This window comes from Budorcas taxicolor, chromosome 21 (genome assembly GCF_023091745.1).
Source record: "Budorcas taxicolor isolate Tak-1 chromosome 21, Takin1.1, whole genome shotgun sequence".
NCBI lineage: Eukaryota > Metazoa > Chordata > Mammalia > Artiodactyla > Bovidae > Budorcas > Budorcas taxicolor.
This window is the reverse complement of record NC_068930.1, coordinates 66,802,852-66,829,649: the sequence shown is the minus strand read 5'-3', so window position 1 is coordinate 66,829,649 and position 26,798 is coordinate 66,802,852.

Here is a 26,798-nt window from a genome sequence, read left to right as displayed (position 1 = left end):
AAAGCTCCCCAAATAATGTGTTTCGTTACAAACTGGAGACTTGTTCCTAAACTCTATTGGACAGAGGACAAAAAAGAGGGTCAGAGAAGCTAATAAACACGTGGTCATTTTTCTGTGCTTACCACTGAAAGTTACCTGCCATGATGGGTACTACTGGCATGTTTCCCTTTTAATGAATGAAGACATTGACATGTGCAAGGCTAAGACATTAGCCTGAAGCCCCCACAGCACCCAGTGTGTACCTGGGCCACTTCAGCCTGGATGCAGGGTGCTTGGGGCCCCAGTGCCAAGCTTATGCCCTTCTCCTGGCAAGGTCTTCCCATACTCTCAACCTGGATGCTCCTTGTCAAGTTCAAGTCATCTTGTCTCAGAATCTTCCCAAACAACCGAGAGATGCTATCTGCCCTCACCCAGTCTGCCGTTTCACTCATCAAACCCCCTTGTGATGTGGGGCATCACTGGAGCTGGGAGCCCCAGGAGGGCCAAGACCTCCTCTTTCTATCAGAGGCTCCACGCCTACCCTGGGTTGAGACTGCAGCAAGTATTCATTTCTACCTTTGCCCTTTCCACGGAAGCTTTTTTGTTCATCGGCCGGTTGTTCCTTTTGTGCGTCATCCCACTTGCACACGTTTATTGCATTAATCATCCTGGGTCCTACCCGGGCCGGATGCTGGCTTTCCAAATATGCCCTGTTGATCTGAGGATGCTGAGTTCATTCTTCCTGAAAGCATGCCCTTGACATGGTCCCAGTGGTTGTCTAGGATGAGGTGGAGGAAGCTGGGCCAACGTCAAGATATTTACAAGGATTTTGGACTCTGACTTGAGGCAGCTCTTGCAATGTGGAGCCTCGCTGACTACGGGAGATGGAAAGAGTCCAGATACAGCAGGTTAGGGTGGGTGGACACCGCAAGGCGAAGATTTTGAAATCTTGGGGGTACACTATTGTTTGATGCTTTATGTTAAAAAGTAGAACCGTTCTCTGTTCCTGAAGTTCATTATGAAGATATGTACAACTTTTTTTCTTCCTGGGCAAGGATCCTCTGGAAGAGTCAAGGCATGTTGATATGGTCAGCAGACTGTGTGGTTTTAGCCGTCACACATGTAATCTCAGGTCACCACCTCATATCGGATCCTATGGGGAGGCTACCCCTCTGGTGACCTCCAAGCTACTCAGAGGACACTGGGCTTAGAAGGAGCAAAGCCTGGAGTCTGATCTGAACGATGTCGCTCTCTCATTGTAAGTTGTTACAATGGGACTTGTAAGGACTTGTAAGCGGTGCTTGAAGGACCTCTCTGACCCTCTGTTTCCTCTTCTGTCCAATGGGGCTTGGAGGCTGGTTTCCTATTCATCCCATGGCTCTATGACTCAGTGAAGGTTGTGGCTTTGGGTAGTGAAATGACTCCTAAGAAAGGCAGGAAGGAGGAGGAGGGGAGGGCACCAGAGGGAAGAAGAGGAGGTGGAGAGACGATGAAAGGGGCAGGTGCAGAAGGGTCTGGAACAGCAAGGCCCCTTTCCTCAGGTCTGGGACGTTTGAGGGTTTTATCTGGCAGACATGTATACAGCATTTCCAAATTGGAAATAACTCTGTAAACTCAGATAAGATTGTCCCAGTAATACTGTAGCCAGAAACAGCTCACCGGGGCTCCCTTTCAATTAACCATTTAAATCACAGCCCATACAAACCCTACCCACGGCTGCCTCATAATAAAAAAAGCAAGTTAGACCAGAGTTGAGGAGTTTTGATTCGTGCTGCTGGGTGTGAAAGATCCAAACCTTTCTCTTGGAGTCTATAGTCTGATGTAGCTCTTTGAAGGAACATTCCTTCAGTGGCTGGCAGACACATCTCCCCCAACCCCCTTCCTTCTGAACGGAATGGTGATTCATTATAGATAACCCCTTCTGATTAATTTTGTTTTGACTTTAACTTTGACACTAAAAAAAAAAAAAAAAGCTGTAATCGGTAAAATTCTCCCATCTAACATTCACCTCTCAGCTATTTTTAGCCGGCTTTGGTGTTGAGGGGGAAAAAAAAATCTAAATTTAGAAAGAAATTAAATTGTTGATTGTCATCGAAAGTCCTGGCTGTCAGATTAGAAAGTCATCACGTTAGACCCTCTGTGATGAATAATAAATCAGCGATTTCCTTGAAATTCTTGAGTTCTTTTCCTTCTGTCAATTGGAAGCATCAGAAGATGTGTTGGGTGAGGCAGGCGTAAGCTGGTTCATCGACACAGAGCTTCTCAGATACGTAGCTATGGATCTGTCAGAGTTCTGTATGGCCTGGCCTCCGGGGAGGAACTGGTCCGTCAACCACGTACCTGGACCAACAGGGGCAGCTCTGTCCAGCAGCACATCAGAGAGTTCTATACAGCCTGGCCTCCGGGGAGAGAATGGTCCATCAGACACGTACCTGGACCAATAGGCATATCCCCATCCAGTGCCACAAAGAGGGGCAGACAAGTCTGATTTGAATCCTGGTTCCAACTGGTGCTGGGATCCAACTAAGTTCCTTTGTTCCTATGGACCTCAGTTTTCACGTCTGGAAAATGGTTAGAATACTACACCTTATATAGAGAGGACAAAGGATTAGGGGTGTTGTATGGAAACTGTGAGCACAGCATGTTATGTAGGTGTCCAAGATCCACAGCAGCTATCAGAATTACAGTAATTATGGGGAGTGCTGCAGACAGCTGCAGTATCCGGATACTACAGACTCCAGAGGGAACCCACAGGGAGATCTGAAAGTGACTTCCAACTGTGCTCTGTCCAGTTTGGACAAAAGGTCATGAATAGTAGTCTGAGGTCAAGCTTTCCCTCCCTTTCATGACAGGAGGCAAGGCTCTCTTCTAAACAGCTCTCAAACATCCTCACCACAGTTAAAACTCACAATGAAACATGCAAAGCAAACCCTTCAAGCAACAGTTTAATGACTGAACTTAGACTAAGTGTGACCTTTGGCCATTTAAAATCAGGCAGATTTTTTTCCCCTGAGTCTCTGCACATCACATTCTTTTCCTGCCTCTGTGCTCTGACCCGCCTGGTGATTTCTCTCTTCCCTAAATCCTGTGGGGTTATGGTGCCTGGACAAACTTCTGAGTAAACTGTTTTCTGTTGTTGTTGTTCAATCACTAAGTTGTATCCGATTTTTTACAATTCCGTGGACTGCAGCACACCAGGCTTCCCTGTCCTTCACTACCTCCCAGAGTTTACTCAAATCCATGGCCAATGAGTCTGTGATGCCATCCAATCATCTAATTCTCTGTTACACCCTTCTCCTCCTGCCCTCATCTTTCCCAGCATCAAGGGCTTTGCCAACGAGTTGGCTCTTCACATCAGGTGGCCAAAGTATTGGAGTTTTTCACTTCCGGCATCAATCTTTCCAATGAATATTCAGGGTTGATTTTCTTTAGGATTGACTAAGAGATCAAACCGGTCAATCCTAAAGGAAATCAGCCCTGAGTATGGATCCTGAATTGGTGGAAGAAATAAAGAATAGGAGGAAAAGGGAAGGAAGAAAGGAGGGAGTGAAAAGGAAGAGAGAGAAGAGAGGTGGCGAATAAATCTTTATAGTAGGAGGCATTTTACCGATGTAGAGTGTTATTTTGCAGTTTCTGATTCACAGAAAACAGGACTTTTTGTGCCCCGCACACAGTAGTGCTATGCATATAGAAAATACCTAATACCAGTGATTCATTCAAAAGAAAGTGAAGTCGCTCAGTCAGGTCCAACTCTTTGCAACCCCATGGACTGTAGCCTACCAGGCTCCTCTGTCCATGGAATTTTTCAGCCAAGAGTACTGGAGTGGGTAGCCATCTCCTTCTCCAGGGGATCTTCCTGACCCAGGGATTGAACCCAGGTCTCCTGCATTGCAGGCAGATGCTTTACCATCTGAGCCACCAGGGTTCAAAGGGAATGTGAAATTTAAGTTTGGATAACAATAGTAATTTTTATCATTACCAGCAGCCTTTATTCTGCATAACACATGGTCTATGTTATCTCATCTCTTTTTCTCATATTCCAAAGATTCCTTGAAAGTGAAAATGTTAGTTGATCGGTGGTGTCTGACTCTTTGCAACCCCACGGAGTATAAGCCTGCCAGATTCCTCTGACCATGGGATTCTCCAGGCAAGAATACTGGATTAGGTAACCATTTCCTTCTCCAGGGGATCTTCCCGACCCTAAGATCAAACCCAGGTTTTCTGCATTGCAGGCAGTTTCTTTACCAACTGAGCCACCAGGAAAGCCAACGTTTAATATATAACTGGAAGACCTAGGAGTCATCAGTCTCAGCCTGCCTTCTGCTCTGCCATCCACTGCACCTCCTCCTTCGTCTTTGGTTCTGAAAATCATGAGTTCATTAACATTCAGACAGGGACCTCTGCTTTTGCAGGACAACATCAAATGAATCCACCCAAGAACCCTGGCATGGGACAGACCTTGGCCATCTCAATCCTCTTGAGCTCTGAGGTCTCTGAGGCTCATCTTCTCCAGGCAAGGGTCCTGCAGAACTAGCTTGGAAGACCCTTATCATGAGAAGCCCCAAAAGGGCTTCTCTGGTGGCTCAGATGGAATGGCAGCCCACCCCAGTATTCTTGCCTGGAGAATTACATAGACAGAGGAGCCTGGTGGGCTACAGCCCATGGGATCGCAAAGAGTCAGACATAGCCGAGAGACTAACACTTTCACTTTCATCACTTCCAATCATCTTCCAAAGCTACTGACTCTCGTCTGAGAAGATGTGTCTGGTCTAGGGTCACGCATCCAAATAGGGGTAAGACTCAGGTAGAAAACACATTTTTCAGAATCTCTCTGAAGGACTCTCTTATCAGGTTACTTCCTCTTGGTTACTACAGAGGGAGTTTGAGGTAGATCTCTCTAGAATGAGATCCTTCTCTTGAAATGTCTGGATATGGATGCTTCCTTCTTTGTAGGGGACTTCATAGTATATAAATCTAGGCTAACTAGAATTGGGGTAAACAGAAGAATGAATTTAATGAAAGCTTCAGACTTCTTTCCTTCTCCCAAGAGGAGGAAGTCATGCAGAGCAGGGTCCTCAGAGCGTGTCATTTCTAAAGCCAGGGAGCTGCCAGCAGTCAGCCCCATGTTCCCAGTTGCCTGGGCAGGGTGTGCAGTGCTGCAAGTTTGGGATATAGGAGGCATTCACTCAGCATCTGAAGAACTTGAGAAATGTACCTTGGCATAAGTGAGATTGTATATATACATTATATATGTATGTGTACAGATATGTATAAATATATGTGGATATATACAGATACACATATATATGTGGGTATACTTATGTACATATATATAAATACATACACACATGTATGTGTGTATATATATATACATGTATATCCACATATATATATAATATTTATTTATTTGGCTTATCATGATTATACGCATGACACATGAGGGAAGTCCAGCAAGATTGTATGTTGTCCATGATTTACTTCTTGGTTCCATGACACATGGTGAGTCATTAGCGGCACACAGGATCTTTGCAGCATCATGTGGGATCTTTGGTTGGGGTTCATGGGCTCTCTGGTTATGGCTTACTTGTGAACTCTAAATCACTGGGCCACAAAATTCCAGAGTCAGAGAACCCTGGCGGGATACAGTCCTCTTGGGTTGCAAAGAGTCAGATATGACTGACTACACGCATGGACACATGAGGGAAGTCCAGCAAGATTGTATGTTGTCCATGATTTACTTCTTGGTTCCATGACACACGGTAAGTTTCACATATTTGGAATGAAAACTTTGTCTCCTTTTTAATTTGAGGATGAATTGTTTCTCTTGAGATACGGGCAAGCACAGATTATGAATATTTATCATCAGCTCAGTATCATCCCTTTCATTAACCACTCTCTCTTCACCTGAATAATGTCCAAAACACTGGTCCCCTATATATATTTAGACAGATTTGTATCAACATTGCATTGTTACACTTGACTTCCCCCTTTTTTTTAATTATGTAAAAAAAAATCACATTAAGCCGAATCTAATTACTGCAATGTATATTAGAAGCAGGGCACCATCAAAATTTTATTTAAATTAATCAGGTTTTGATTTAAGATATTAAATTCAAATTAATCATGTAAAAATGGAAATGATCCTTGACGTGCTTCCAGCTGTGACTTCAGTCTGTTTTCTCGTGAGTCACTTTGGGGATGTCTTGGGGGGAACATTACAAAAATTCACGCCGGTGCTATTTCAATTAGAGTTATTTAGCAGGACAGATGTAAAGAATATGGTATAATTAAGAAGGAGCTGATGATGTGGCTACAGATTTTCAGGATTAAACGAGGGAAAAAAAAATACATGAACTAAAGTGAAAATTTGACTGGTGGCCATGATGCCCAAATGCAAGTGCAGAGAGGTGACACACTCATTAAAGACGGAAAGAAGATTTGCAGAAATGCGCGACATTTTCTCTGGAGCCATCTGCAAGACTCCTACTTTGGTTTCAACTTTGAAGTTTCATTAACAAGCCGGTACTAACTGATATGGCAATTCTTATCATTCCTGAAATGATCTTTCCCCATGGCAGTCATAGCCATCGACTAATTTGATTCCAGGCCCATCAGAAAGCTTTGAGAGTTAAAACAATACTTCAAGACCCATTTTTAAAATCAAATTGCATATATTGGCATATATAACACCGCATATATAGATCCATTTATTATTTATACTCACACACACACACTGGGTGTGATTATATCAATAAATTCTTTAAAGAATGTTAATTCTCTCCTATTTATAATAAATATGACAGATTACAGAGTGTTGTAATACAGCGACTCATTTTTCATAGCACTTAGATGGAGTGGGTGATAGTCCTTTATTCACGGGTGATGAGATGGGCTTATAAAGGTTATGCAATTTGCCCAAAGCCTCATATCTAATTAGACACTCTTGGCCTGCCCACAGAAGTATCTTGTTCTCCACACCCTCACCTCTGTATGAAGTTGGTTTTTGAGGCCTCAGAAAATCCCAAGAGTCAGAATATGATCTTAAGGGCCCATTTAGGGCATGACTGGTCAGAATAGAAATCCTGGCATTGTGACTGCTGTGCCGGGGCCCCTTGTTTGTCTCCAGCAATTTGGCTGAACCCCAGGGAGGCACTGGGGTGGGGGCTTTCCTACCAGAGGATGTGAGTCAGCCTGGGTTTCAGAGCCTTGAGTGATCACTGTTTCCATGTAAAGAGCGGTGCATATCCTTTCCTGCATCCACTCTGACAAACACCGCTGTTCCCACGGACATTGGCTGGCCCCTCTGTCCTGCTCTGATGCCCTGGAGCCGCCAGACTGGGGCTGCACCCCTTCTCTCCAAGGCAGAGCCTCTTCCCACCCAGGTCCTTGGAGTCTTGAGAACCTCGGCTTCTTCTCTCCGGATCTCAGGCCGTATCCTGATGTCACGAGTTACACGTGCATCCCTGGAATGTGAGGGTTTCGAGGGAAGGAACCTGGGCTGGTTTCTCATAAATAAATTTAACTCAGGAAGAATCAAGGGCTTCTTGTTGGTCTTTAGCTTTTCATACAAGCAAGGGGCTGGAACCCCAGTAGGTAGCAGGTAAACGTTTGTGCAAGGAGAAAGGGAGGGAGGGAGAGAGAGAAAGAGGAGCAGAAAACGTGAGTGAATGAACACTTCCATCCCTGAGTGAAGTGACTGCTCTTTGTGAAGGAGGATGGGGAGGCAAGTGGGAGCCTCTTCCCTCCTCCATCTCAACCCTCCCCCCACAAGTGACTATCCAATCAGGGCAGGGGTCCCACCCCTCAGACATCAACTTTAGGTTTATCGCACGTGTCTGGGCCGACGCGGAGTTGTAGAAAGCAGGTGATTCATTGACGGGCTCTGCTTCCCACTCATAGGATATAAATATATGTAATTACTCTTTCAAAATCACGTTTCACTCTTTAAAAAGGAATCAGGTGGGAGGTTAAAATAATAACTTTTTTTTTTCTCTCGGTGGAAAAGTGGTCTTTTGTCAGTTAAATGAAGTTGCTGATTTCTCAGAAATCCGATCAATCCAATAAAAGGAACTTCTCAAATACCAGGATGACATTTTTGTTTTTTTCTGGTCTTCTTTGTTTGGACTTTCCTGTCTCATCCGTATCCAGCGCCATCCAATGTGGCGAATGGTCAGGCTTTGGATGGAGACCTCACTGCTTACAAGCCCTGGATGAGATGCTCAGCCTCTCTGAGCCTCGGTCTCCCTAGTTCTAAGTGCCTGCTTGTTTTGTGATAAAGAACCTGCCTCCCAGTGCAGGAGAAGTAAGAGACGAGGGTTAGCTCTCCGGGTGGAGAAGATCCCCTGGAGAAGGGAATGGCTACCCACTTCAGTATTCTCGCCTGGAGAATTCTGTGGACAGAGGAGCCTGATGGGCTACAGTCCATGGGATTACAAAGAGGCAGACACAACTGACTGACTAACACTTTTACTTTCAACCCATCCTTAGGCTGCTCCTCTTAGAAGGTGGAGCCTGGATTTCCGTGGTTGTCACTTGCCGTGCAGGTTGGGATAGTTACTAAGTCCCTACAGCTCTTAGTAGATACGGCATCACTAGCTGGCTGGGGCTTAGACAACCTTTTCTAAATTCTCCAGCTCTAGAAAGATATTGTGGGAAATGGTTTGTGCTTTGTGGACTTGAGTTAGGATCCTCTTTTGTAACTTAAAGTTTTGGTGATGCGCCAACACTCCATTTTCTGCTTCAGTTTCGTTTTTTTGTGAAATGGAGTGGATGACCTCTATGTAGAAGAGTGCAGTGATTAACTGAGAAAACATTTGGCTTCTCTGACTCTATATTCTAGCCTCATCTCTCCTACATCCTCCTTGAGAAGTGAAAGAGTGAAAGTAATAATCACTTAGTCATATTCAACTCCTTGTGACTCCATGGACTGTAGCCCACCGAGCTTCTCTGTCCATGGGATTCTTCAGGCAAGAGTACTGGAATGCATTGCCGTTCCCTTCTCTAGGGGGTCCTCCTGACCCAGGGATCGACCCACGTCTCCTGCATTGTAAGCGAATTCTTTACCATCTGAACCACCAGGGAAGCCCCACATCCTCCTTGATTGTCCTTAAAGATGCCAAGCAGGCTTCTGCCCCAGGGCCTTTGCACTCTCTGTTCTGTCTGCCCCTGGGCTGCTCTTCCCAGTTAGCAAGACTTTTTTTTTCCCTTGGTCACTTAACTCGTATGACCTCAGTGTCCCTTTGTCAAAGACCCGTTCCCTGATCATCCACTCCTGTTTTCTTCATAGCACTTATCACCTTCTGAAATTCTTTGCTTTATCTCTATACTTCTCTCTTGCCCACCCCCCCCCCCCCCAACATTAGATCAAGCACTTTCTCTCCTGTTCCCTACTGTATCCTCAGGATCAAAAATGTACCTGGCAAGCAGCTGGCTTGACTGAATACCTATGTCTGAAATAAAGTGGAAAATTCACCCAGGAAAGGCAAGCTCTCCTGCATTTTATGAATTACCTTCTTTGGGGAGCTAACCCTGGGTTCAGTGGAGAAGAGCCAGGACCCTCGGCTGTCCCATCCACAAAGCTTTGTGCCCAGAGGGCTGCTTGTGCTCGGTGGCCTGAGTGCACCCCTGCAGTGACTGTCCACAGAGAGACAGGAGAAATGCCTGGAGAGAGAAGGAGAGGAGCTGAATCATAATCTAACCGTCAGAGCAGAAGTGGGGAGGCTGAGTACGGGAGAACTGCCCCTCCCCACTGTCCTTCCTCCCAGTGTCCCCTGTCTGTCTGTCCAGAGAGCCTGTCTCACACCTGATCCTAGGGAGAGCCTTGCATCATCGCCCTTGTCGCTTGGGAAGCCAAACTCTGTCCTATTTATTCAGCTCTCCAGGTCAGGGCTGCACTCCTCCCTGAGTACCCCCAAGAGGCTGGGAGTCCCGGCGGCACCAGGTCAGGGGCAGCTAATTAATACTGAAGAGGTCTTGGTAGCTCCTGCTAATTGCCGCGGACTCTGCAGGTCTCAGTGTGTCGTTATCGCCCCTGCCCAAGTTCCCTGGGGCCGCATCTGACTTCAGGCTGAGGGCAGTGATCTCTGAAGAGGTGAGAGTTTCACTGCATCTTTGCATCAGGCCTGAAAGCCACTTACTCAGAGCAGATGAAAATGGGGACCCAGTTGAGCACGCACCCAGAGGCCATGCCTATGTGGTCTTTTCACACATCAGCCACATCAACCTCCCTGCAGTCCTGCAAGGGGGATGTTTGTTATCTCTTCCTGTCCTGAAGATGGGAAAACTGAGGCTCCCCTGGTGTCCACCTTCTGGGAATGCTGCAGGCCTCACCTGCATCAAGCAGACTCGAGGGCAAAGTTGATCTGATCCCCAGTGCCTACAGCTGCCACCACCCTACACTGTGTACAGAGTCCAACTTTGAAGAGAGCAGCAGATGTGATTCACAGGCCCGCCATCCTTGTTTGGAAACTAGTGGGGCCAGATGCCCTTCAGAAATCAGAATTTGGCCCTTTATAGAATGCTACTGTGTGTCATAATTGTATACAATACAACAGCAGGCCCCCCCCCGCCCACATCCCGCCTCCAAGAAGACTCTGGGGCAGCACCTCGTGGGATAGCATGCATTCAGATTTCTGCAGCAAAATGTATGAATATTCATACTGTGTGGGGCAAAAGGACTATAAATAGCGTTATACCTGTCCCATCAGTTCACGTCCAGTTTTGCCACCAGATCAACAAGGAAAATGACTTTGGTTTGCAAAGCTTTTTGAAACTGAGACTCTAAGATTATGGACTGGTACGAGCTAAGAGACAGGGGATGCTCTCTCTTTTCTCCATGTGACAGACGGCACGTATGGCAGCCCAAGGATCATGCACAGTTTCAGTTTATAAACTCGATGTCATTCGCAAGCAGAGCATGCATGCAAAGCAGAGAAGGTTCTTTAGCAGAGCGGTGGACGGCAGTGTGCCACAGCCTGGCCGCGACAGCCCAGGATCTGAGGCTCGGTTAACATTCTGCAGACAGTGCTTGTGACTGTCATCACCTGGAAGAGCCTGGTGTCAGTCAGATCAAACTTCTACTAAATAAATAGACACACGGACCAGGGCATTCAGGACACGGTCATTCCTTCCTGCAAGCTTTTCTCCATCAGTGTTGGGTGACACTGCATTTGACTTGGAGCAGTTTGCAGATGTCCCCCTGGCCGACCAAAGCTCAGGCATCACCCTTGTTGCAAAGGGTGGCATGAGGCTGCGATCATGAGGAGGTGGTGTTTTTTCTAAGACTTTAATTCAGAGCATCCTCTCCAAAATCCGGAAGACTCTTTCAACCTACTCCAGGCAGCTTACAAGAAAGAAACAGGCCTGTCTACATTTAAACTAGTGATCTGACCGCAGGCCTGCGCTCGCGTGGGAGACGGGCTATTTTGCTAAGGCTCTGAGAAACTTTTCCTTCCTCCCATCTGATAGGGTTGTTACTTCCTTTACAGTACGAAGAGCAGAGAGAGATGCAGCTCCCATCCCCCACTCCCCGACCCCTCTGCCACGTGGTGAAGGCCGAGAGCAGAAAAATAGGCCAGGTTTTCACAGAGACACACGGAGGCTGTGATTACGTAACTAGGCAGGGTACTTGCCAGTTTAGGCTCGGGTGGGTGGGAAGGGAGGCAATCCTGGGGCTTCCTGTAGAGTGAGTGCCTGGGTAGCTGTCCTTGAGATGGGCTGAGTGGGGAGGCTCACTATGGAACCCCAGCTCATAAAAAAAAATTTTGCTGCCTCAGTTTTCTCATCTGTGAAGTGGGCTTCTTATGGCCAGTTCACAGGGCCTGGAGGACAGAAGGATCTCAAGCCTACAGCAACTCACCTAATGAACCAACCCTTCCTCATTGTTCATGATTTTGCAAACATCTTATTCAATCCTCACTGTGGCATTGATTATTTTTATCTCCATTTACCAACAGGAAGACTAAGACACAATATCCTTAAGTGACTGGCTCGAGATCGTAGAGATGTTGGTGGACCTGAGACCACATCTCAGGGCTGTCTGACTCTATACTGTATGAAATCCACTCACTAGGTCAGGTTTGAAACTAAAGTAACAACTAAGAAGCAAATCACTGATAACCTGTACTAACAGCAAGAAAAGCATTATTCTTCTAATCAAACCATCCAGCTTCACAAAGACTAAAATGAGTAAATATTCCAAGTTCTCAGTTTTTAAAGTATGCTGGGTTCTCAACCCAGGACAGAGGGTCAAGAATAGTTTAGTTTGCATCCAGAGAGCAACCTTTCCTATAGGCACTGCAGGCTGAAAAGGGTCTGAACTGCAAAGGTGGACACGCCCTTCACTGAGACCCACAGCATGGCTCTAGAGTATCTCAGAGTCTATCTGGAGAACCTCTGGGGCCGAAGGTTAACCTTTGAGGCCATGCAGAATGAGGACCTGTGTCTTTAACAGACTCGCCAGCTCCTGCCTTTCCAGGGCTGAGCCCAGCAGCTGGCTACCCCCAGGCCCAGGCTGCCTGTTTTGTACAGCCTCTGAAGCCTGCCCGGCTGCTGCCCTGGGAGTCTCCTGGCCACAGGTGAGATGCTGTGGCCCCAGCAATGCCCAGGGGGCCAATCAGGCCGGGCCTGCATGAGGTAAGATGGAGAGTCGCCCCGTGTGCTCTGGGTTCGCTCAGAAATCTCAGCAGATCAATGTCACCATGGCTTTTAATTACCCCTCCTAGGTCTCATCATTATTTCATGGCCTTTAATACGCCCAGCAGCCAGCCCCGGGCACACAGATAAACAGCCACCCAGCGTGACCCGGCACAAGGAGGTGCCCCTCGTGGCCTCCCAGCCCAGGGGAGGGTAGCCTGACAAGGGCCAGGCCCTACTGAGTGTGAATCCCGTGGACACCTAGAGCCTCTGAGGATCTTCAGTAACCTTGCTTTCTTAAGGCCTTTAAGCCCTTGCTTTCTTAAGGCCCTTAAGGGCCTTGCTCTCTTAAGGACCTTAAACCTTGCTTTCTTAAGCCTTGCCTTCTGTGTAACTTAGCACCATTCATGGAGGATCTGCTTCGTGCCAGCCAGTGGAACCAGGCCAGATGGCCTGCAGCGGGCAGCCCTGGCTTCTGCAGGCTCACTGCCTACCCATGTCCCTCTTGTTAACCCCAGCTGCCCCTCCATGCTTGCAGTCTCTCATCTAGAGCCGGATTCTCAACAGAGTGCCAGGTCATCCCCTAGAGGATATGCGACAATGCCTAGGAACTTTTTCTGTTGTCACAGCTGGGGGAGAGATGTTATGGGTATCCAGCGGATGGAGGTTGTGGAAGCAGATGGCATCCTACTTTAGGACATGGAACAGTTCCTCCAACAAAAGGTCATCAGCCCCAACCATCAACAGGGCCGAGGTCAGGAACCCTGACCTGGAGGTCACCAACAATCTCCTTTCCCGTGGTACATGTAACACTTTCTGCATTGCTACTGACTTCCCCGGCCACATCTGCCCTCATATCTAATCATCAGCAACAGAAACACTCAAGGTCTCCCACCTACATCTGCTACCTGCCTTACAGAAATGTGCCTCCTACTAGTCCCATCCCTACCCCCGGAACGCCCTTCCCAGTTTTCTCCAATTACCAGCTGATGTGATGAGGCAAAGTCCTGCCTCTCCTCGGAAGACCTGCCAGTGAAATGGTCCTAGCTCAGCGATCAGCATTTTCTCTCTCGGGACCCCACAGGTACATATTTTCCCACTATCTCTATGTCTGCAAACCAACTGCTCATGGCTTACTCCCCTGAATGATTAATAATCACCGTTGATGCTCTTGGACTTGAGGATGGCTTTCATTTTTTAAATAAGCCAGAAAGATCCAATGTCCTTGCCCTAAGAGGGCCTCTGCGGCTCATGAAGGCATTGCTGTGTTTCTCTGCATAAATGAGGGCCCCATGGCATTGAGGCAGGAGCTGATTCTGGCCCTTTCCACCCCCTAGGCACACAGTACCACATGTCCCCACAAGCGGAACAATTAGTTGCTCCAGAAATACCTGCCATATAGACGTGTGGACAAATCCATCACGTGGTCTGGGATAGAAGAGTTGGAAGCCGTGGGCCAGGCTGGGATCACCTGGAAGTCCTTGTTCCTCCAGTCCCTGGCTGCTGCATGAGCTAGCTTCGTGAACATTCGATAAACTCTGTGACCACACGCTGTGGCTCCTGCCCTCAGAGACCTCGACGTGTAAACGCCTGGCCCCCAAACTGTTCAAAGTCTCACTGAAACACTTCAGCGATCTCAGAAACCATCCCTGAGGATAACATCATGCTTAATCCTCTCTAGAAGAAATGGAAAGAGGTGAAGCAACCGGTTCAAGGTTACCAGCTAAGGTGTGATGGAACACAGACTGGCCCCAATAAAGCTGGAGGGTCGTCCAAACCTGCCCAGTGGACAGTCCTTCTGTTTGCACAGAAGTCCATTCAATACATTTGAATTATACATCACTCTGGTCCCGGCCAGCCCAGGAAGGAGATGGAACAGGTTTGTCCCCTGTAAGACTCACAGTCAGAGCAGCTCATTTCAGGGGTCGGCGGCTCTCTGGTCCTCAAGGAGGCAGGCCTGGAGTCTGCACAGGCTTTGGCCTAAGAAGGCCTGAGCTACTTTAGCCACTCTCTGGTCTGGGACCCACGGATGAGAAGATGGAAGTCAGCAGCGATGCAGAAAGTGTTACGTGGACCACGTGAAAGGGGTTTATTGGTGACCTTTAGGCCAGGGTTCAAGACCTTGGCCCTGTTGACATTTGGGCCTGGATCATCCTTTGTTGGGGGGTCTGTTCTGCACCCTAAACTAAGATGTCAGCTGCAGCCCTGGGCTCCATCCTATCAGAGCAGACAGGGGTGGTCAGCCCTCCACAACTTCTTTTTGAACTTTACTATCATGTGAGCTCATGGGTGAATGTTTTCATCTTCCTTTAGGTTCTAAACCACAAGCATGGGCACTCCAGAGCAATTCCCTTCGTTCTTGAAATTGTGTCCCCTGCACAAAGTCCAGAATCTTCCATGGGGGTTTATCATCCTGCCCAGCCCTGACCCAGCTTTATTTTCTTGGGCTCCAAAATCACTGCAGACAGTGACGACAGCCATGAAATTAAAAGACGCTTGCTCCGTGGAAGGAGAACTGTGATAAACCTAGACAGCATATTAAAAAGCACAGACATCACTTTGCTGACACGCATCCGTATAGTGAAAGCTATGGTTTTTCCAGAAGTCATGTATGGATGTGAGACCTGGCCCATAAAGATGGCTGAGAACCAAAGAATTGATGCTTTCAAACTGTGAGGCTGGAGAAGACTCTTCAGAGTTCCTTGGATAGCAAGGAGGTCAAATTAGTCAATCCTAAAGGAAATCAGTCTTGAATATTCATTGGGAGGACTGATGCTGAAGCTGAAACTCTAATACGCTGGCCACCTGATGTGAAGAGCCAACTCATTGGAAAGGACCCTGATGCTGGGAACGATTGAGGGCATGAAGAGAAGAGGGTGACAGAGGATGAGATGGTTGGATGGCATCATCAGCTCAATGGACATGAGTTTCAGCAAGCTCCAGGAGATGGTGAAAGACAGGGAAGTCTGGAGCGCTTCAGGCGATGGGATTGCAAAGAGTCAGACATGACTGAGCAACTGAACAACAACCGCCATCCCTGGAGTGCCCTCCACAGAGGCCTGAACCCTGGTGGGGGCGGGGGGGTGCCCGCAGCTTCTCTTGCCCTGTAATCCTCACAAGAGAGGGAGGACTCTTTTGTTTGAACTTCTCTGTTTCAAATCTTGAGATGGGCTGGCTCTGAACTTGACCATCCCTGGGTTACTACTGTATGTGATTTCTTAATGGAAACTGAATTTATACTATTTTTATTTGGTCAAATAGGTAGTTTCTGATAACAAATCAGTAGTAGTTGATCACTGATGAGTTAAATTTATAGAAATAAAGAAAAAAATGTGTATTTGTTTAGGAGAGATTTTGTACATAAAGAGCTTGTCACAATATCTCCATTTACCTAAGGCTAATATTCTCTGGGGAAGAAATTCTGGAGAATAAGGGGGGAAAATGTAGGGATTTAGATGCTAAATATAGATCTATTTATAAAGCTTTCCTCTCTCCCTCTCTCCCTCCCTTCTTGCTCCTTCCTTCCTCCCACCTTTCGCCTGCCCTCCTGCACACAGGTCAGGCCTCTGTATGAGATTTAGGGAAGAAGGACTCCTGTTTGTTGAGGATCTAATTTACACTGGGGTCTCTGTGAGAAGCTTTGTTTTCAAACGCCACCCTTATAATGGCCCCTTGAGAGAAGTATTTTGTTCCGTGCGTTTGCAGACATTCTGTTCTGCTCAGGGTCACAGGACTTGCATGTCACAGAGCTCAGTCTCTACCCAGAACAGTCTTCCTTCAAAACCAACATGCCTCCCTCTAAAGACACACTCACAAGACTCCAAAATTAGAATAAATAAGGGGATCCAGGGAGAACCCTCCCCTCAGCACCGATGGCTCATTTTGAACTTTAACCTCAAGTCGGGGGTTGGATGATGGTGGGGACTTCTGGAAGTTTTCCCAGAATGGCAGTAGTGGACACGTGTGTCCTTTGAATCTAGGTAGCAAATCCTTCAATATTTCTTGTAGTCCCTTGAAAACAGGATTACTCCTAACATTGCTGAAGGCAAAACTCTGACTGAACTTCGGGGTCCTTCGCTGAACTTGATCACCTTTGACTAGATTCTGGATGTCTCTGAACTGAGATCTTGGACACCTATTTTTTTTTTGACCTTTTATTTTATATTGGAGTGTAGCCAATTAACAATGTTGTGGTATTTTCAGGTGCATAGCAAAGGTACTCAGTCATACATGTACATGTATCCACTCCCCCCCAACAAACCCCCTCCCATCCAAGGTGCCACATGACATTGAAACTTAAGCAATTTTGATTAAACTCTGAGCATCTGATTGAACTCGCTGTATCTCTGAAGGTTTCTGAAGTCTCTGACTGAAACTAGGCGTCTCTGAGCCACACATGGGCATCTCTGACTGAAATCTGAGCATCTCTGATTAAATTCTCTGACTGGCTGATTCTGGCTCTCTCTGCCTCAGCCTGGGCCTCTCTGATGGAACTCGGCATCTTTAGAGTCTTTGCACTGCCTGGTTCTAAGCACGGTGCATGGTCTGTGGAGGCTGGGGTGGGGGGACCCATGTAGAACCTATTCCTTCCCCTCCCCTCCCCTCCTGCTTCCCCTCTCAGAGTCTCCCCTTTACTTTCTGTGAGTTTGGATAACACTTTAACATGAAATCCTCACACCTTTTCACGCCCTGCAGTTTAGTAACGCTCACACCTGTTCCCACCTCTGAGCGTTCCCACAAGACACAGAACAGCAGTTATTTCTCCCGCTGACAAGTGAGCAAACAGTCTTTGAGACCATGGCCACCGTTTATTCTGTCTAATCCTCAACCTTTCCAACAACTTCCCTTCTTCCTCTTACTCAGGGACATGTCTTTACCTTTGTTCGAATTTGATGTATTTCTTTTTAATGTGGTGGGAGAATTCGGGGCTGAAAGACACACCTCTCATACACATTCTAAGAAAATATGCCTCCCTGCCCCACCCTGGAGACTTCCACTGTCTCAGGTCCTTAAGAAGACACTGTGGGTTAGTCACATCCTTTGCTGCTAGAACTCTGCCCTGGTCCGGTTTGCAAATCACCCTGGAAGGCCCCTTTCAGGGGGAAGCTTCAGCAGAGCAAACCACAAGCCGTGGTGTCAACCGGCTAAACACTCACTCCGGGGCCCCGGGTGGCATCTCCGGGGCCGCACCTGTGCATGCGCTCACAGCCGGGCCCGGAGGTCAGTGAGGCTGCACGTGAGCTTGGAGGCCACAGGGTCTGGGGCCAGAAGGAAGATGGCAGCCTGTGCCAGCTGCCAGGCCCGCTGTGGGGCTGAGGTTTCTCCCACGTGGAGGATTCTCCTGGCCAGAATGGGGACAGAGGGACAGAGGGGATACGGCCACTGTGCCATTCAACTGAACTTGCCTCTTTCAAACTAAACCACTCTCAAAGCAACTCTTTGAAAGAGGCCTGGGTGTAGAAGCACATCATTTGAAATAGTTGGTTTGTCAAGGGACTTATCATGGTGACGAGGGGAGGTCCTCACCAGAAAGAAGCCGCGTGGGCTGCTGTGGGGTGCAGTGACTCTGACACATATTTCTCAATGCCCCATCCAGCAGGCCCCCACTCATTCCCACCAACAGGTATCTGGTCCTGGGCCTCTGGGTGTTCACAGCCAACCTGAGGATGAATGGGAAGAGGCAGGTGGGAGCACCCACCACAGTGTTTGACACAGAGCGGGTTCTTGACAAGGGAGGTAGACGGAAACTGGAAAACACTGTCCACCAAGGTTATTTCTGTGGGGGTGTGGCAGGGCCTGTGGACAGAAAGCTGAGCTTTGGCTGAGCTTTCTAGAAAATTCTGTCTCTATACTTGATGTAGAACATCAAGGCTCACACCCATCTTCCCCTACAGGCTTGCTAAGATGTGACCAGAGGTTGACCACATGAGTTTGCTTTATAAATGCTGAGCTCCCCTTCCCCACCCAGCCCTGCATCCCATCCTGCTTGCTCTCCCTTGATTGAAGAAAATGCTCTGTTTTTTCTCTTGGGCCAGCAAGCGACCCTGACACTAGCCAGGTGAGTTCTTCAATGATTGTTGTGGAAAACCAAGGAAGAGCAGGTTGCTTTTTGGCAAAACGAAGCCAAGGACTTGTTTGCAAACCTCACCTCTTGGAAGCATCATTGGTGGGAATTTTCTAGGAGGAAGAGATGAGCAGAGCTGGCCAGCCCAGGGGTGGGGTGCAGAGCTGGGCCTTCCACGTCACCCTCGGCAGTTCTCAGGGCCCAGATGAAGAACACTGGCCTTCACGACCCTTCGGCCAGTGTGTGTCCACAGTGCCCCACCCAGTAGGCCCCCACTCATTCAAAAGAATTAGGCTGACAATTGGGGATGATACATAGCTGCAATTCATTTGATGCAACCATAAAACTCCAAAGTTTGGCGGGATGACGAAAGTGGCTGTGAGTGTAATGTGAACCTGATACGGTTAAGCGGAAGAAAATACGTCTATAAATCACATGACATATTCTGATGTGGATTTCAGATTCACGTGCTCAAGTTGACAGCATTTTGGGCTCGGACACCAGTTTTACACAATGGTCACAAAATAATTGCACAAACAGAACAAATTTTACAAATTTGAGGAAGGGGCAGGCAGAAAGGGAGACTTAATAGAGTCCTGGTCTCTACATGTGTGAATTCCCAGCAAGGAATCAACCCAAAGAGGGGCACTTCCGCAAGATGGATTCTTAGGATCACTAGGGCTCATTGAGCATGTATTGTATGTCAGTCCAGACTCTGAGGCTTCTAAGGAGTATCTCATTTCATCCTCACAAGAGCACAGCAAGGTAAGTTCCTCATTACAGATGAGACAACCGAAGTGGAGAAGTGAGGCAGTCATCCCGGTTGACTTGGCTTTCCAGTGGTGAGGATGAGAACCCAGCCCGTGCAGGCTGACTCCACACCAACCCCCCAACACACACATCCACCTCACTGTCCAGGTGGAGCCAGAAGATGTAGTGCAAGGAGTCGCGGGGTCACAGAGTCTGTTCCCTAGTGCCTGAGACGCTCCTGTCACACCATCTTCATCATCTCGCAGGTGGGCTCAGCGTCTGCGTCTGCAGATGGGGATAATGAAAAACCCACTCCTTAGGGCTGTTGTTAGGACAAGAATTGACTTTATCTGATCAATATGTCGCCCTCCCCCTGTGCTTACTGCCTTGTAGGCTCTCAAGGTTTGCCAGCTTCTCATTTTCCCTTTTCCTCGCTCCTCCAGAAGGTGAACTTGACTTGGGTTTGCGCTCAGCAAGCTGGATGTCCTATAACAGGGGGAGTCAGGCTCCCAGGGCCATTGGGAAATGCCCCCCCCCCCCCCCCCCGCCCCACACCCTGTACATGGGGTAATTGTTCCTTGGTGAGTTCCCAGTTGGGTATGGGTGATGTTTGGAATTCTACATCGTGGCTGATTGGGACAGGACAAATAACCATTCAGGGGTCAGCCAAGGTCAATTGCAATGGTCATGCCAACTGGTCCATCTATCTGATCAGAAATCATACCAAATAGGGAAGGAAAGGGAACTGGCAGGGGGAGCTAGGGACATTTTCTCAGTGCCTGAATTACCAAGATGACAAGATCACAGCTATATGTCCCTAAGGCAGGGCTGGTTCAGCCTGAGAAGGTGAGACATGACTTGGGTTCCCAAGTCCCATATGTTCATGAACACATGAACCAAGCTGGAGATCCCAACTTCTCACGTGGTTTGTCTGTGGATGGTCACGGCCCCTTAGCTGATGCTATTGTCTCTACATATTATTAGTCCCTTAGGACGGTCTCCCAGGACTTAGTAGAGTACTTGAAATAAAATAAACTCATAATTTATTGCAAGTATTACATGTGCATTGCAAAAAAACCCCACAAAAACTTCAAATAGCATAAAATGGATATATAAGGAAAAGTTTCTTTTGCAGCAGGAGTGACTACTGTTAACTGTATTTATCCTTTTATAAATAGACCAGAGGGGCTTCTGATCATTACTGGGGATGCTGACACACAAACAGATGATGTATAATAAAACTCAGGGAGTGCCATCCACTATCAAGAGGGGAAGAAAAGTCTTCTGGGGGTCTTTTGGGAGTCTCTAATGCTTATGAGGAATAAATGCACAAAGAAGCAAAGGTTTTTAAGGGTGAATATGAGTTTTCTTTAAAAAGAAAGATAATTCCATGTAGGGGGACATCATAGGCAGAGACGAATGAATATAGGAATAATAAAGTGTGTCTGTGTGTGAATGTATGTGTGTGAGTGTGCATATGTGTATGTAGAGCCTGCGTGTGTTGGGGGGTGATGCACAAAGGAAACCAGAGCCCACGGCACCAATCCTGAGCTCTGCAGAGACATGAGCCACTGCGACCTCAGGTGAGACTGTGACGGTTCAGAGGGACAGAGGACACCAAGACGACACAGCGTTCTCTGGCACCAGTGCTCTTCCTGAGCCCCTGCTGTGCCACAAAGCTGTTTCAAAGCCACACTATAACCCCCTCCTTCCTGTGCTTCCTGCCATTCACAGAATGGACCTGAGCCTGCTGGGCTCAAACCCCAGACCAGCCACGCTAACTGGCTAACCTTCAACAAGACACAGCCCTCTTTCTGCTTCAGTTCTTTGGTCTACAGAAAAGAAAATATGAGTAGTCCACTGAAGCAGATTACTGGGAATTTTTAATGGATTAATCTATGCACACAGTAGAATGCAGAGAGGGAGCCTGGGGGGAAAAAAAAGGATTTGTGATACTCCTAGTTAATCCTGCCAAGTCTTGTAGACACAAGGCACTAGGGTGGAGGACGTGCCCCTGGCCTGGAGAAGGTCATGGACCAGTGGGCAAATCAGACCTGGGACAGACACTTCTCACAGCAGAGCCCTACAGAGCAGGCCCTGAGGAAGCATCAGGAGGAATCAAGGGACCTTCCCCAAGGAATGTGATTTGATTCAATACGCCTCTTTGCCAGGCAGGAATGGGGAGGTGGATTCTGGGGCCAGGTCCTTTCTGGATCCTTCCACTCTCTCCCAGGAGGCAAGGAAGGCTGTGCATTCACAACCAGCATCTCCCCTGATCCAGATGCTGCCCCAGACTCCACTGGCATTTGAATAACGCAGCTTCGGTGGGAGGTGGGGTGGGTGGCAGGCACTTCCTGCCTCGCTGTCCCCCCGGCACGTGGGTGCCGCTGCATAATGATCTGGGCTGGCTCTAAAGAAGGGATCTGGGTTCAAAATGTAGGAGTTCATTTTTATGTTCTACTGAGAAAATTCATTCAGTGTGATGCTCGGTAGCGAGTGCCGTAAAACACCTTAATCCCTGGTTGAAGAAAGGTAACACCTTGACAGATGTGTGCCTCCTACTCTCCTCCCGGCCATGCTTCAACAACAAACCTTTATTTCTGCTTGTCGGCTGTAGCAGGGAAGAGAAAAAAAGAAAAAATGAGGAGAGCAATAAAGCAGTCAGAAATCTCAGGAGCCAGGCGGCGATGCAATCGTAATGACAGATTTTTAATGTGGCGGGAGAGATTGACAGAGAAATGTCTTCGGAGCAAACGCTTGCCAGATGGAATGCAAACGGTTTATTGGAGTAGAGAGGTGCAGCTCAACCGCGGAGAGAGCGGTCGGAAGGTGGTCTTTCTGGATGCTGCGAGTAAACACACCAGGGAGGAGGGGTGGATGGGGGGAGGGGAAGAGGAGAGACAAAAAATCAGTTAATTAACTGAGAGAAAGGCATCGAGGTAGACCCCAGATACGCCTTGCAGAAAAAGATCAGCCTGTCCTCAAACATCAACAGAGTGTAAGGTCCCCAAAAGCTGAGACAGGGGAGAGGGCCGCATTTGGAAGTAGAAAGATCTGGATTCAAGGCTATAGCTGGTTCAACCGATGAAGTTCTGTTGAATCCTGAAGCTCAGGTTTTTCTGTAACTTTGAGCCCTTCGAATATTTATTGTTCTACTATCATTTTCAGCGTCTAAGGGGTGCCAGGCCCTGCAGCCAGAAAGGGAAGACGACTCTGTCCTGAAGACGTTTGAGGAGATTCACATGCACAGCGTTTATTAATTTGATCTCCGTGAAAAGCAATACAAGATATCCTTAAATTATGCATGAGTATATAAATACATATGTTGGAAGGTCAAAGTGTTAGTTGCTCAATCATGTGCTACTCTTTGCGACCCCATGGACTGTAGCCCATCAGGCTCCTCCGTCCATGGAATTCTCCAGAATACTGGAGTGGGTTGCCATGCCCTTCTCCAGGGGATCTTCCTGACCCAGGGGTCAAACTGGGGTCTTCTGCATTGTAGGCAGATTTTATTGTCTGAGCCACTAGGGAAGCCTTATATATGTATTTATCTGTCTATATATCCACTCACCCATAATATCCATTCATCCATCCATCCATCTATCCATGCAACCACCCTCCATTCATCCATCTAGCCACCCACCCATCCATCCATCCCTTTTTCCTCCCTTTTAAAATCATTTTCTGTATACAGCTCACAGTCTGTTGGAAGTGGATAAAACTGGTGGTATTCTCCAATTCAAAACTCAATAAAAGTGTACAATAGCACTTAGGAAGAGTGGGAAAATCATTATATTCAATTCTGCAAAATAATCAAATATTAGTAATATGTTCACATCGATAAAGATACCATTATATGGAAAGGCTACATTTAAAAATATAACTAGCTGCAATATAAGAGAATGACTAAATCTACAAAAGTAAAATGAATATTTAAAGCCTCCGCAGGACCATGTCAAAGACCCCAGGGATCTGAGGTACCCTGCTATTCTGACTCAAGTTCCAACATTTTCATGAACCAGCTCTGACTTCGAGAAAATCAGTTCTCTTTTCTGGCCTCAGTTTCCCAATCTTGTAAAATCAGGGTGTACTGAATCAATACACTATGATTTACAGGTGACATGATTCCTTACATCCTTGTGTTGCTAGCATTTTTAGGGGGCTAAGTGGAGGTTTCTGCCAGTGGATATTCTCAAGACTAACAGTAACTTTAAAACAACAAAGCAACAGAATGCCAGGCATAAGTGGAATGTGCTTTCACAATATATAACACAATAAAATACTTTTCTGAAATAATCCACAACAGATGAATTCATCTTCTCTTTAGAAAACTCCAATCAAACATAAAGATGTCCCTTTTCAGCACCAGGAGCTACAAACCTCCTTATCCTCAAAAACAAACAAATGTAACTTCATGTTCCCAGGGATGGCAAGTCAAGTTGAAACCTGTCGCCACAGCCCTGCGGAAAATGTAGACCCGTAAGATTTCATGCCAGACGTTGGGTGCCAGACATCTTGCAGTGGGGAGGGGAAGCATAGGGGGAGTAAGAAAAATAGTGGCTAAAGAGAAGAACAGAATGGGAGAAAATAAAATCATACTCCTAAGCCATTTAGACAGCATTCTTCTTTGACACGTTCAAGATACTAATCTCAGCCAAGAAGAAAGTTCATGATGAGCAGCACTGTGAGCCCCTTGGGGGTAAAAGGTGTTTTGTGTAAGGACTGGCTTGGTGCAAAGGGGTGTTTTTAATCACTTTGCATATAACTTTATTTTCCAGCTCTGTAGAGTATTGGGGGCTTTAGCGTCTGAGAAAACAAAAAGAAATAACCAAAGCAGCGTGCGACAGAAAGTTGTATTTGGACTGTGTGCATCTGGCGTGCTTTCTATTCACGTTTCATCCTGCCCGGTCTTACGGTCTCAGAGGAAATAGCCTGAAGCCTCCTGATCTGTTCAGCCCAGTGTTTTTACTTCTGTCTTAAAACAAATGGCCAAATAAACAAATGATGTGTTTTCTCATAGACTACTGTTTTTTGGAGCTCTTATATTGTCTTGTTCAGATTTACTTCTTAAAGAATTAAAACCCTGCTTGGCATGAGGATCTGGCTGAGTAAGGACATTTCAGTTCAAAAACCAAACAAGGTAAAGGTTTGGTTTAGTTTAGTTAAAAAGGTTTGGAAGACAAAAAACAGACAGCTGGATGTTTAGAATACACACAGTTGCCTTCTTTGGGTTAATTAAAAAGAAAAAAAAATGCAATACAATAACTTCTTGATTTGATATTTGCACTGCCTCTCCAAATTCCTGACAAGATTTTTTAAGTTGTAAGTCTACTGTACAAAAGCATTTTCCCATTCTTTTAGGTAAAAAGAACAATGGGCTAGGTGTCAGATGACTTGTTCTGGCTCAGTTCCATTCCTGAGACGTGACTGCAGGTAAATGGGTCAGGTTATCAGAACCTCAATATACTCAACTAGGAAATGGGTACAAGAATGATGCAATATAATCCTCAGGAGAATCCCAGAACCTGTAAGCTATAAAGTTTATATACACATAGAGGAAATTAACCCTGAATATTCATTGGGAAGACTGATACTGAAGCTGAAGCTCCTATACGTTGGCCACCTGATGCAAAGAGCCGATTCACTGGAAAAGACCCCGATGTTGGGAAAGATTGAAGGCAGGAGGAGAAGGGGACGACAGAGGATGAGATGGTTGGATGGCATCACTAACTCGATGGACATGAGTTTGAGCAAACTCCAGGAGATGGTAAAGGACAAGGAAGCCTGGCATGCTACAGTCCGTGGGGTCGCAAAGAGTTGGGCACAACTGAGCGACTGAACAGCAATATAGGACCTACAGCTATAACCTGATAATTATCCTATTGTCATTGATGTTAATGATAACAGTTTCTAACTCCCTGCTTTCTGGTAACTCAGGGTTCATCTACAATTTTCTAGAACCACATCTGATCAGTATAGGCTTGAACAATGTTTAGAGGTAAAACACCTTAATCCTATGGAGAGTTTCTATGTTCCACAGGTCCTCATTTTCTCTTTGATTCTGTGCCGGACCTACAGCCGCATCTATTCCATGGGGTTTTAGCAATAGTTGTTTAACTTTGTTCTGCTTTTGTTGAAACAAGGAAAGTATCATGGAATGACTAACAATGTGGGGATATTTTTTTCTTCTCTTGTTGCCCTCCATCATTTGGGATATTGAGCAGAACTAGGCAGAGGATATTGGAGAAGGAAATGGCAACCCACTCCAGTGTTCTTGCCGGGAGAATCCTAGGGACGGGGGAGCCTGGTGGGCTGCCGTCTCTGGGGTTGCACAGAGTCAGACACGACTGAAGCTACTTAGCTACTTAGCAGGCAGAGGATTAAACAGGATCACACAATAGAAGACAGTTATATACTAACGTTGAAAACACTGGAAAGTGAAGTCAGTTTGAGTTGAATTAGGCTCAAGTCCTGCTTGACTCCTCCCAACTCTTGGGGACTTCAGTTTTCTACTGTATCTGAGGATAATTCCCTAGGTCCTTTCCTCCCATCAAAGCCTATCACTGAACTCTTCCATATCATGAAAAGCAAAATTTGGAAAATGACCCAGGACTCACGTTATTTTATTGATCCTCATTATTAAGAAATCAAGTCAAATCAAATCTTGAGGCTGCTGAAATGTGTAAATTAACTGATTTATTTGTTAATGGAATATATAGCTCAGCTTTGACTTGCCGTCTTTGTCAGTAGCTTTTTAATTTATTTTCTTGTATTTTAAAGCAGCAAATAATGAAAATTTAGAAAATAAGAAATTCTGGAGATGCTTGCTACTGCTTAAAATTGGTGTATAATCTTTCTAATATTTTGGAAATGTATATATGAATATTTTTACTTATTTACACAAATGGCTTCATACTGTGTGCACTGTCATATAACCATTTTCACTTCTTAGAACATGCTTTTTTTCCCCAATGTCATTGAATATATTTCTGCAACATCATATTCATATTTAGATGTATATTTCCAATATTTTCAAATAGAATGCAAGCTCTATGGGCACAGGATTTGTTGCTTTGTACATAGCTGTATCTCTTAGATTTAAAGCTGTGTCTGGAACACCGGAGAAAGGCCCCAAATAAATATCTAGGCAAATAAATCCACTACCATCCACCTTGTGTGTACATCATAACTTGCTCAGTTTAGATGACCTTGCTCTATAATTGGGCATCCTTGGGCATGGAATCTTATCCAGTCTTGTTCTCTGTTGCACTCTCAGTCCTTGGAACGAGGCCTGGCACTAAATAGCTGCTCAAGAAATGTTTCTTCTTCTCTTTTATTTATTAATTTTTTAGTTTTTATGGATAACCAGCTT